Raw genomic sequence first — 12,082 nt, 5'->3', positions numbered from 1 at the left:
AAGCAATTCTCTGTGTTTTAATCTGCCTTTTTTTCCAATTTGCTATGTAACATCTAGCAATCAAGTATGCGTTATCAAATATGCCTTCTTAATAAAATTGCCCTTGTTAAGGCTATGATCTGATTCCTGTCTCCTAGAAGGCAAGAGGATCTGTGTGCTCATGCCTGAGACTGAAGGTCAGATAGTAAAAAAAAGACAGATTGTGTTTAACCTTCCTTATAAGGAAACTTGAAGAACTTGGTATTACCCTACAGGAAAAAATTCCCAAGTACTATACATCTTCCCGGACTCCTAGGGGATGTTACATTTGGGTGGTGGCAAATACCCAAGGTCAGGTAAACTGTGACCTTGGGGGAGCCTTTTAAAGCAGAAGCCTTTAGAGTCACGGTATTTTTAAGGTCTCTTGAACCTTCTGCACTTCAAATGCCAGGCTATGTCTAGACTACACTGATCTATCGGAGAAAGGTTCGCAAATTGCACTCTGCAATTAGCATACCTTTTTCCAATAGCTTTTTCAGAAGAGGCTTTTCCGAACTTTGGCCTGTCTACACTGGGCCAAATTTCAGAAAAGCCTCCTCTTTCAGAAGAGCCCTTCTTCCTTGTGGGAGGAAGACAGGGCTTCCTAAAAAGCACGCCTGCTCTTCTGCAAAAAAAAGCAGAAGAGCAGACATGTTCCTTGGACATGACAGATTTTTTCCGGGATACTTAAGGTATCCTGGAAAAACCCCATAGCGTAGACATAGCCCCAGAGTGCAGAAAAGCGTTGACAAAGTTCCTTTACTCCAAAGTGCCAGTCAATGCAAATGTGCCCTAAACTCATATAGCCTTCACACTATAGTTAATTACACCCACTGTGTAAATGCAGGTTGCAATATTGCCACTTACGGAGCTTCGGTCACAAGTATTGTGTCCTATACTCTTAGTGAAGTCTATATTGGACTCTGCATTCAGTAGCATGGAAGTCCTAGGAACGTAAAGAATGCTTGGGTAGTATTAAACAAGTCAGGAACAGAGTCATGTACTTTTAACATTATTCACAAAACATGTTGTTAAGTTCCAAACTAGGTTTCAACCAAGCATGTTCATATCCTATTTCTGACATCTTTTACACCTTTCCTCTCCAAAAAATAGTGTTTGTCACATCCCCTCCCCTCAGCCCAAAATCCAAAGATAAGCCTTTGGAGGAAGGAGAAGAGGAAACATTAGTTCCAAAGGAAAGTGATACTCCTCAATCCAAATATGGTTGTGTGCTCTTCATAGCTCCCCATCCATTACATTATCAATCGTCTACACATGGATGACTTTATTGAAGTAAAGAATAAACACTTGATTTCTTCTTGGCCTACTGCTAATTATGATACAGTTTTCTCACAAATGGAAGATGCTTTTTCCTCCAGTTGTATCTCCTTTAGATACAAAGAAAGTCAGATCTATCACCCCTCTGATTATCTTGAACTCTACATCGTTATCATCACTCTAGCAGATGAATGTTCCAAAGCAACAAAACCAGTCTGAACCGTTGTGAATTCATGTCAGACTTCAATCTTCACTCTGTAATGATGATATTTGGGAAATGACGGAGCGATTGAAAAAATAAGTATGAAAAGTCACTAGTGGGAAAGCAGACAGTGCACTATCTGCTTTTCCCCACAGGTATAAGCTAGAAGGAGTGTCATTTCTTTCAGGAAGGAAAATAAACCTATTAGGGGCCATGCTGTTACTTATCTAAGAAGTGTCCATAAATTCCAATTTCCTGTTGTATCTCTATTTGTTTTTTAACTTAGACATTTTCATGCTGAAGGGATGGCTGCTCCCGAATAGACTTCTAGGGATATTCTGGCAGCCTTTATTTATTGGATCTAGAGATTGGCTTCAGAAGGTTTTGTCTAAGTTAGGATGATGGGAATAGGCACCAAAACTGGAAATGAGGACTAGGCCTGCTGATAGGAGAGGACAAAAGGGACAACTGCCCCAGGGCCCTTCGATTCAAAGGTCCCCATGCAGCGATAACTGCTGAAGCCCAAGTTCATGTTGCTCCATGTGCTCTGGAAGGTGAAGGGAGTGGGGGGGAGGCATGCCATGTTCAGTGCAGTGTGGAGGGCCAGTTGCTCTCAGTGCCGCTCCTTACAGGAACATGGAGCTGACCCTCTTCACCCACCACTTTGCCCAGTAGGCTGTTGGCTTCACTGTTGAGGACTGATTTGTGAAAATATCATCATCATCCTCAACTTCAGTCAAATCACCACACTGGTTACAAAGATTTGGATCAATTTGTATCAATACCTAATCCAAGATCTTGTCTGCGCATTAAAGTCTTCCCTATCGTTTGCTGAAATCCTGCTATGGATTTTCATCATAAGGACTCTGTTGAGCTGATAATTTCTGCTGATCTGGCTGTGGTCTTCAAATCTTACACTCTCTGTAGCATTTCCAGGAGCAGAGGTGCATACTATTCATTGATTCTAAGAAGCCTCACAGCAGGATAGATTTGAAAACAGAAGCCTGTACTGCAGAGCTGCGTAAAAACAAAGGGAAAAGGTCAGGGAGCATCAGAGACCTTAAGACTCAGTGAGTGAAGAAGAAAACATCAAAGAAGGGGAAAAAAGTTGCACTAAAAAAGTAAACATTTCAGTGAGTCATAGTCATCAAAAAAGTTTTCAGAATGATTAACAAATGTGTGATGATAGTACAGTAACATTTGAATCTCTCAACATGGAGAAGTTGCTACTTGCCACACTGAAAAGCAATAAGTAAATCTTCTCAAAATCATGGCATTTGGGATTCAGACCAAGGAGTCTCCAACTTCCAGTCCTTAAATAAAAACCTGATGCCTCAACTTTAAGATCTCAGGGCTTGATCCAAAGTCCATTGAAGTCAATACAAGTCTTTTCCATTGATTTCTGTCAATTTTGGGTCAGACCTAGAATTAGGTGAAGTAATCTATGGCTCCTTGCCTCACCTCAATTGTTTCCTTATGGAAAATCAGATTATGCCAACCTTACGTGTGTTATATTGTATCTTATGCTACAAGTATAGGTTGAACGTCCCAAATCCAGAACTCTGGTCTGGCAACATCTGTGGTCTGGAAGGAAGAACCATGGATGTTGCTGGACAAGAGAGCCCAGGAGCACAAGCCAGCTGGGAGTCCCACGGATGCTGAGCAGCCCCAGCTGGGTTGGCAGGGGCTGGTCCCACGGTGGATGGAGAGTCCAGCCCTGGGGAACCACAGGCTGTGGAGCTGCAGCGGTGGCCAAGAGAAATCCCTCGCCCCATCAAGGAACCCCGGCTGGCAGTAAGGCTGGCACCAGCTGGGAGGAATCCCCGGCCCTGGCTGGGAACCCAGGCGGCAGCTTAGCCGGCAGCAGTTGGGAGTGGGGGGGGGCAGAGAAGAGAGAGATCCCTAGTAACAGTAGACCAACAGCTCAGAACCCCAGCAACATTTCTTCAAAGGATGCAACTAGTCTCCTTCACCAACTGTGAAATTCTAACAGGAATTAGAGTTTCATCTTGCTCCTTCTACACAATTCCCATTTTGTTGCTCCAAATTAAAGGAGATATTTGTATCCAGCTGAAGCAAGGTAGAATTTCTTTTGTTGGAACATACTGTAGAACATTTTCCTCTTTAAAAGGCAGTATTATGAAGCTGGTGAACACAGGCACATAGACAAATAATTGATTAATACTATGCCTTTTCCCCCCTAGGCCTTCTGCTTTAAGGTTCTATATCTGCTTGCCTAATCCATTAGTGAATTAACATTACCTCATAAATATTTGGACTTTAACAGATATTATAAATTATGCCAGTCCTTCCTTTTGAAGGAATTACCCATTCAAATCATTTTATATATATATATATATATATATATATATATATATATATATATATATATATATATATATATATATATATATAAATAATTTGGAGAGAGAGAGAGAGAGAGAGAGAGAGCATAAAATGTCAACAGCCTGCAGGATATTTAAAAAACAAACAAACAACACCATATATAGAAAGGAGAAATTCAGAACTACACACACTATAAACTGTTCACTGATATTTTCTAGAACCTTCAGAATACTTAACTTGGAAGAAATTAATCCTACCACTAGGATACACTATACATATGGAGCCATATTTTCCAAATACCTCAGCTACCTAATCAGCAAAAACACAGGCCAGATTTTCAAGGATGTTCAGCTACTGATGCAATGCTTGCATTCAGATTTGCAAAAGAGCTCAGCACCCAATGGGCAACAAGCAGCAGAGCCCATCTGCAAGTCTGGCTACCTATTTTGGTACCTCAATACAAGCTCAGATATTTGGAAAATCTGTCTCTATGGTGAGAGCACAGCCCCTCAGAAAATTTTGGCCCTAATGCATATGCAAATTTCTACCCACCACTTCTTTCTTACATTACAAAGAATCCCCCTTCCCAAACTTTAGAACTATTGCCCAAAAGTGTATCACACAAGAGTTGGTTAGATTCAGGCTGCCCTTGCACAGTCTATGAGGCTTGTGACTTAAAACGGTGCAAAGCACCCAAATCAAGTTGGGCTCTCTCACCTGACTTGATGAACTATGCAGTCATTTCTATATTACAGATTCTTGTATTGAAATAACAGTCTATCCTTTCCTGAAAGATATTTTACACAATGAACGAAAGCTGAAGCTATTCAGATGAGGAAAGCTCATTTGTAAGATCAGGGCCTCGGTTGGATGCAAATTCAACTAGGGTTAGGCTGATTGATTGCACAACCACACAAGCACCATCAGCAGCAACAACTTATTGAGGAATTACACACAAGATAGTAAAGAGGACTAAGAATTTCATAAGCACATGGGAATATATGAGGCTAGCCATTCAATGAGTATAGCCTTTGCTTCTACCCCACCCAATGAACAGGGCAGGGGATCAAATAGGGCAAAGAGAAGCTTCTCCTCACCTCTGAGACACATTTCATCTCCAGCTTTTTCCCAGGAGGCTGTATTAGGTATTGAAGGCCTCTGAGTCACTCCACAATGCAAGGCTACTCCTAGAGTAGTAAAGATTACTACCCTGAGGTCACTTACAACAAAAAGAGAAAACCTTGGTTTGGAAGGGTTTAATTTGCATTGCATAAAATATGTTAGCATTCTTTTTAGTGGTTATTTGAGACACAAACAAAAAACAATACTTCCAAAGAACCCAAAGCACCACAGGCCTTTCCATTAAGTAAAACATTTGGAAACTTAAGAGGAGTTCAGAAAAAATATGGACTACAGAAGGGTCTAAATATTACCAAAGCCGCAGGCTTTCATATATTAAAGCAGTGTGGGTTCCTGGATTCAGCTCTGAACAAACCCAAACCACACCATAAGATCTTGGCACAGGGCATTGCCTGCAGATTAATGACCAGCTGGGAGGAGTTGATGGCCCGTAGCACAGCCAAGGACCATTAACCCCAAGCGGTCATTAATCCCAAGGGAATGCCCCGTGCCAAGATCATTTTACTACTCTGAAATAAAAAGGAAGCATGGACTATGTAGATTTTGTTTTTAAATGAGTGATGCTAGTCTGTTGGTACCTACAGGGCGCAATGTCTCTGTAGTGATGTATTTGAATTACAGACTATATTATAGCTAGGACTGAGGCTGAATGCAACCACTTGTGTTCCATATTTACAAAAGCGGTTAACATGGCCACAAACTTGCTTCTCCCAGATGGATCAAGATTTTGCCATAGCCCTGTCCCTCCTAACCACATGCAACTGCCCAGAGGTTGGTACAGCAGGAGTGCATGCTACAGCTTTCTACATCTTGTTCAAAGCTGTCCAGTCACCTCCAACCTTTCCCACTCACACCTTTGAGGCATTCTGCATGCATCTCCTCTTCTCAAGGGAAAAGGCCCACAATGCTATTGCTCAGCTGCTACTGAGCTTCACTCTTATTATTATTCCTCATAACTACCACCACTTACCAGATGTACTAGACATCAACAGTTTGCACTGTCTTTAATTGGAACAATGGATTTCCTACATTTCAGAAAACCCAATTTAAAAAAAAAAAAAAAGTCAGCCCCAAAACAATCTAGAGCACTACCTGATGTTCACTGATACATTCATAAAAGTTGCATGTCAGTAGCAGGCAGAAATATATATCCACCCAGAAAAAAAAAACCAAGGCAAAAGCATTATTAAATCAATGTTTACTTAGTAAATGTTTACTTTCAAACATACCAATGAACAACACACTGACCCTCAGGATCCTCCTGCCAACCCCACAAGAGGAAGGCCTCTATGTGGACACCCCTTCCTCCCTCCCTCCCTCCCCGATGGTTGTAACAAGAGTCTAGACTTCTACATTGATTGCTTCCGCAAATGTGCACGGGCTGATATTGTCAGCAAACAACAACATGTAACATATAACCTCAGCCATGCAGAACACAATGCTATACACAGCCTCAAAAACAACTCTAGCATTGTAATCAAAGAGGCTGACTAAGGGGGTTTTCTAGAGATCATGAACAGAATAGATTATGAACAGGAGGCTGCCAGACAACTCACCAATACCACATTCTACAGGCTTCTTTCCTCTGATCCCACTAAACAATACCAAAAAAAACCTAAAGCACCTGCTCATGAAACTACATGCTACAAGTCAGCACCAAATCTACACAAACCCAAACCCCCAACCTGGGTTTTCTATCTGCTACCCAAGATCCTTCTCTTTCCCTTCCCAGACTCTCACTTTCTCTGATGTTTATTTGTACCCTGGACCCTCTACTTCATTCATCTGAAGAAGTGAGTTGTGCTCATGAAAGCTCTTGATACCACCAACAGTTTTTGTTAGTCTCTAAGGTACTGCAGAACTATTTTTGTTTTTTAAATTTTTACTTAGTAGAGGACATTTTATGGTAAACAAAGTAACATTAATGTTTTGTTAATGTATAACTTCAGTGCTCGGTTATGTTGCTAGCTTCTGTATGGGTGGGAATAATTTTGGCTAGAATTTTCTGATGAGAGTTCACATATGAAATTCTATCAACATATATTGCCTCTAGTACCATAATATCTGAGCACTTGAATATTTCCAAGATATATTCTCAGAGCACCTTTGAGAAAAAGTGATATACTATTATGCCCATTTTAGCGATGGGGAACTGAAACGCTGTGCCAAAGTGACAAGCCCATGGCCACACCGATAGTCTGTGTCAGAGCAGAGAATCAAGCAGACTAGTGTTAGCCACTGGCCCATCCTTCCTTACCCACAGAGAAGTGAAGCCAAATTTGAGGAGGCAGGAAGGAGAAAAACCTCGGAATTTTAAAAATAAATTATCTGTGGGAGTTAACATATCAGCATGTCATTGCATGTAGCAGGCCAGCTGACAGGCAGGGAAGGAAAAGGGAGTAATTGCCCAGGGGGCAGGCAATTTAAAAGAGCCCGGGTCCCCCAGCTGCCACCAACATGGCAGCAGAGCTAAGGCAGGCTTCCTGGTCACCCTTATTCTGCGGCACTCCCAGAAGCAGCCAGTACCAAATCCCTGCACACTGCCCGTCCTGAGCACCGACTCCACAGTTCCCGCACACCCAAACTCCCTCCCAGACCCCAAATCCCCTCCCAGACCCAGCCCCCTGCTCTAACCTAGATCCTACATGCCGCACTCAAACTCCCTCCCAGAGCCGGCACCACACAGTCCCTCCTGCACCCCCAAGCCAGTGAGGGAGGGGAAGAGCCAACTACAGAGGGGAGGGAGTAGCCTGAGTGGGGGGTGGTGCCTCAGAGAAGAGGCAGGGCAAGGGTCTTTACAACTGCCTGATTAGATGTTGGCAACCCCACCAGATGGGCATGTGGAAGCCCTGACCATAATGGCAGCTTAACCAGACACCAGCCAGCACAGGCCTGTCCAAGGGTTAGTGCAGACCACCTCTGCAGAAGCACGGCTTGTGCATGCATGTGAGCCCGCTAACACTTCTGCCCTGGAGCCCAGAATTGCTGTCTACAAGCCTGGTATCAGAACACCAGATAGCCTAGCAGTTTTGTCTGCCTGTATTAGAGCAACTTTCTCTTTCTTTTTGTGGTATTATCAGTGCTTCAAACATCCAGGCCTCTGCAGATTTCAGGTTATGAAATATTCTGCAAAGAAGGTTTTCATTACATCCCTGTTACATCAGGTCCAGGAGAAGTATAATTATTTAGCATAGTTTTAAAATCACCAGTTAATCTCATTTGGGTCATTTGTAATTGGCCCATTCTCCATCTAAACCCTTGAATGCCTGCTCTTTCCTCAGGAGTAAAACAGCAGCTACCACACGCCCCTTTTCTCTGCTTTGACAATCCATCAACTGTTGTGTTGTCTGCAAAAGACACCTACCATTTGGTTACAGAAATTCTTGGTGTGAAAAAATAGATTTGGTGGCTCATATTATCTTTCCAATCAATATTTTTGTTAATTAGTTTTTAGCTGAGCTCATTATCTCCTTAATGGCCTTTCCTCTGCACTGAAGAGGAATATTCTTTTTTGGTAATTAAGAATAATACACTCAGGGATTTTTCTCTGGAGGAAAAGTATGCCAATGTGTTTGTTTAGCACCAGACGACTGCATGTCCTCCTGCTAACTTTAATTGTGCCTGATCTTGTAAACAGCTCTGCATCCTCACCTCCAATAACAGAGGAGGATACACAGCACTTTAAAGTATCAGGCTCTTATCAAGAATATCTTGGGTGGTCAGATATTAATGATCTAAACGCTCTCTGGGGCTGTGTCTACATTGGCAAGATTTTGCACAAAAGCACCTGCTTTTGCACAAAATCTTGCCACCTGTCTACACTGGCCGCAAGTACTTGCGCAAGAACACTGACGTTCTAATGTAGGAAATCAGTGCTTCTTGCGCAAGAACTATGACGCTCCCGCTCAGGGATAAGCCCTCTTGCGCAACTGTTCTTGCGCAAGAGGCCAGTGTAGACAGGCAACGTTAATTTCTTGTGCAAGAAAGCCCGATGGCTAAAATGGCCATAGGAGCTTTTTTGCGCAATAGAACATCTACACTGGCACGGATGCTTTTGCGCAAAAGCACATCTCTTACGCAAAGGCACATGCCAGTGTAGATGCTCTCTTGCACAAATACTTTAACGCAAAAACTCTTGCATTAAAAGCATTTGCACAAAATCATGCCAGTGTAGACATAGCCTGGAAGTATTTATTCAGGTTATATCTAAGTTACAGGGTACAAAAAATAATACATGAATACTAGCCAGGAAGGACTAAGACCTTTTACTTTTTTGCAGACTTGTTACCCAGCTATCAGCTCTTCATGCAGTGATGTTATTTTCATGACAGAAAGTAACAATGGAGATTCTATCATTTACTTGATTAGCAGAGAAGCAGAAGACTACCTCACAAGGCAAGCCACAGTAACACCCGATACATCAGCCAGCCAGTTTTCATACAGAAAAGCAGGACCCTATTGTTCAAAATACACAAAATCACCTTAATTCTCTTTCCAAGACACACTCCGAACAGAAGTACTTTCCACCCACCTTTCAAACGGCAAAACCCTTCAAGATTCGCCTCCAAGGAGCTAACACAGTCCTGCCGCACTCAGCTACAAACATGCACCAAATTCTCATTTGGAGGAACAGTAGCTATTTCTACATCTTCCTACACAGTCAAACCAAACCAGCTCTCTTTCATACCATTCTCTGATTTCCTCTTCCTTCTTGGTAAGCAATGCAGCTGATCCTCATTTTCTGAAAAGCTCCAGCTGTTGTGACTCACCTCCCATACCTGTAACTCCTTCTGCCCTGTCCCTGAGTTTTGCCAACAAGCATAACAGAGGAAGGAATGTAGAGGCTGAACTATACTTTGGTGACCTTTCAGAGCCTGATTCTCAGTTACCTTGTCTAGATCCACAATTGATACAACACTTAACTTTTAGGAGCTTTGTAAATACCTGGAGCAAGAATGGGCTTCTCAGAGCCTGAGGTCCAAAATAAAAAATTTAGAGATGCAAGTAACATTTTCAGTAGAAATTTTGCCACTCACAGAGTTAGGCAGCAGCTGAGCTGGGGTTTGATGGATCACGGTGATGCCTAAATTTGTAGTTTAACTACCAAAGTACCTTTGTAAATCTGAAACAAAATACAGGACTATGTAGCACTTTACAGACTAACAAGATGGTTTATTAGATGAAGAGCTTTCGTGGGCCAGACCCACTTCCTCAGATCTGAGGAAGTGGGTCTGGCCCACGAAAGCTCTTCATCTAATAAACCATCTTGTTAGTCTGTAAAGTGCTACATAGTCCTGTATTTTGTTTCAGCTACACCAGACTAACACGGCTACATTTCTATCACTATTCTCTTTGTAAATCTGGGCCTCCATTCCTGCACTTTTGTAGGAGCAAATGCTAGAGTTTTAAGATGACTAAGTTACCTTTGCACTGCCACTATGTGGGGACTATGTAAGGACACTCCCACATGTAACCCCTACTCCTTCTTGGTGCAGTGTAGTGTCCCACCTAGTAGCATTGAGACCACTGACAAAGAATAAGAAGACTGCTCAACAGCCTTTGCTAATAACCAGCTGGCTTTTAGTTCATGCGGTAGAGGCTCATACACTATGCTCGAGAGATGGAAGGTTCAATTCCCCTGCAGACTACCAGGGTCTGTTGGCAATACACATACAATATGTTGAAGCCTTTACAGTAACTCCTCACTTAACACTGTCCTGGTTAACACTGTTGCATTGCTTATCTATTAGCATTCATGATCACTGAAAGTTATGCAGCACTCCCATATTAATCATTTGGATGTGTGCTTTGGCTGCCACTTGCACAGTATTTTCTGGAAAAGCAGCCTGTCCTTGTGGGGCTTTGGAACCAGGCTGGGCTGGCAGCCACCCATCAGTTCCCCTAAGTTCTCTGTGTGGTATGCGGCCCCTCCCCCAGCGCGGTGGTGCTTCTGTCCTCTGCCTTGAGCTGCCCCGAGGAACTTCCTGCTTTGTGTGTGGGAACAGAGGAATAGGAGGCGGCGGAAAGGGATGCTTCTGTCAGGATGTCTCCTTCCCTCATCGAGCCCCCACTCTGTACCCCACCTCCTTAGAGGAGGATATCACAGCTAAGGAGTCCTGTGTCTCTGGACTTCCTGCTCCACTTACAAAGGCAGTATACTTGAACTGGGGTCAGTACACTTAAAGGAGCAATGCACACCTCTCTCTCTCTTTCTCTCACACACACACACACACACACACACACACACACACCTGTTTGTGTCTCACAGGCATGCACCTTTTGGCACTGCGCAGATGTGTATGCGCCGTCCAGGGGAGCGAGTGGTACACTCCAGTGGGAGTATGGGTTCATCATCATGTTCAGTTTCTGCAGGAATGTGCTTGCAGCCATTGCGGTGTTTCTACTGTGTTTCCTCCCTCAGTCCGGGCTGCCTCTAGAACAGTGGTTCCCAAGTGCAAGCCGCAGAGGATCTGGGGGCTGGGGTCGGGGTACACCGCTCTCGGTGCGGCTGCAGGGAAACGCTCTTCCATGACTGGAGGAGACCCAGCCCCTGCCCCTGCACTGACTGGCTGAGAGGTGGGGCAGGACACGCCTCTCCCAACAGCCATACCGGGAGGGGAGGTGCTGGGCGCTCTACTCCAGCCCCGGCCCCCAGAGCCACCGTGACATGGGCAGCAGTGTAGGGGTAAGTGAGGGGGGGCAGGCACTGAGTTACCAGGGACGGGGCTAGTGCTGGGGGGCGCTGGAGGCTGAGCTAGTAGGGGGAGTTATGGGAGCAGGACTGACACTGTGGGGATGGGGCTAATATTGGGGGCTGGCCCTGAGGGAGACTCTGGGGGGTTGGATGCAGTGGAGCTCTGGAAACAGGAGGTTGGGACTAGGAACTCTGGTAGTGAGGGGCTGACACTGAGGTGTTTGGGATGGGGCCTTCCATTGGGGGGCTCAGAGGGCGGGAGACTAGCACTAGGGGGTTAGGTACAGAGGACTCTGGGGTCAGTGACTAGCCCCCACCTCAGCCAAGCTTCACAATTATCATTGCTGGGTACAGTATTAAACTGTTTAAGATGTATACTGTCTGGCTACGTCTAGACTGGCATG

The 12,082-nt window shown here is 44.0% G+C and overlaps 1 protein-coding gene across 15 annotated transcripts in view; it reads right to left on the bottom strand.

The window, feature by feature from the left end:
* The window catches only part of NAALADL2 (N-acetylated alpha-linked acidic dipeptidase like 2), a 978,641-nt gene that overhangs the window by 797,990 nt on the left and 168,569 nt on the right, over nucleotides 1–12,082 (bottom strand). For 2 of the 15 annotated variants that reach the window (XM_075937997.1, XM_075937999.1), the window contains exon 1: nucleotides 9,516–10,028. The exons of 12 other annotated variants lie outside the window; for them this stretch is intronic. The gene's annotated coding sequence lies outside the window, so the exon portion shown is untranslated. Of the gene's footprint in view, nucleotides 1–9,515; nucleotides 10,029–12,082 lie in introns of those variants that run through there. One more of the 15 variants, XM_075937988.1, reaches the window with a different exon arrangement.

The sequence above is a fragment of the Pelodiscus sinensis genome, chromosome 10, assembly GCF_049634645.1.
Source record: "Pelodiscus sinensis isolate JC-2024 chromosome 10, ASM4963464v1, whole genome shotgun sequence".
Lineage (NCBI taxonomy): Eukaryota > Metazoa > Chordata > Testudines > Trionychidae > Pelodiscus > Pelodiscus sinensis.
This window is presented reverse-complemented; position numbering and strand designations above follow the sequence as displayed.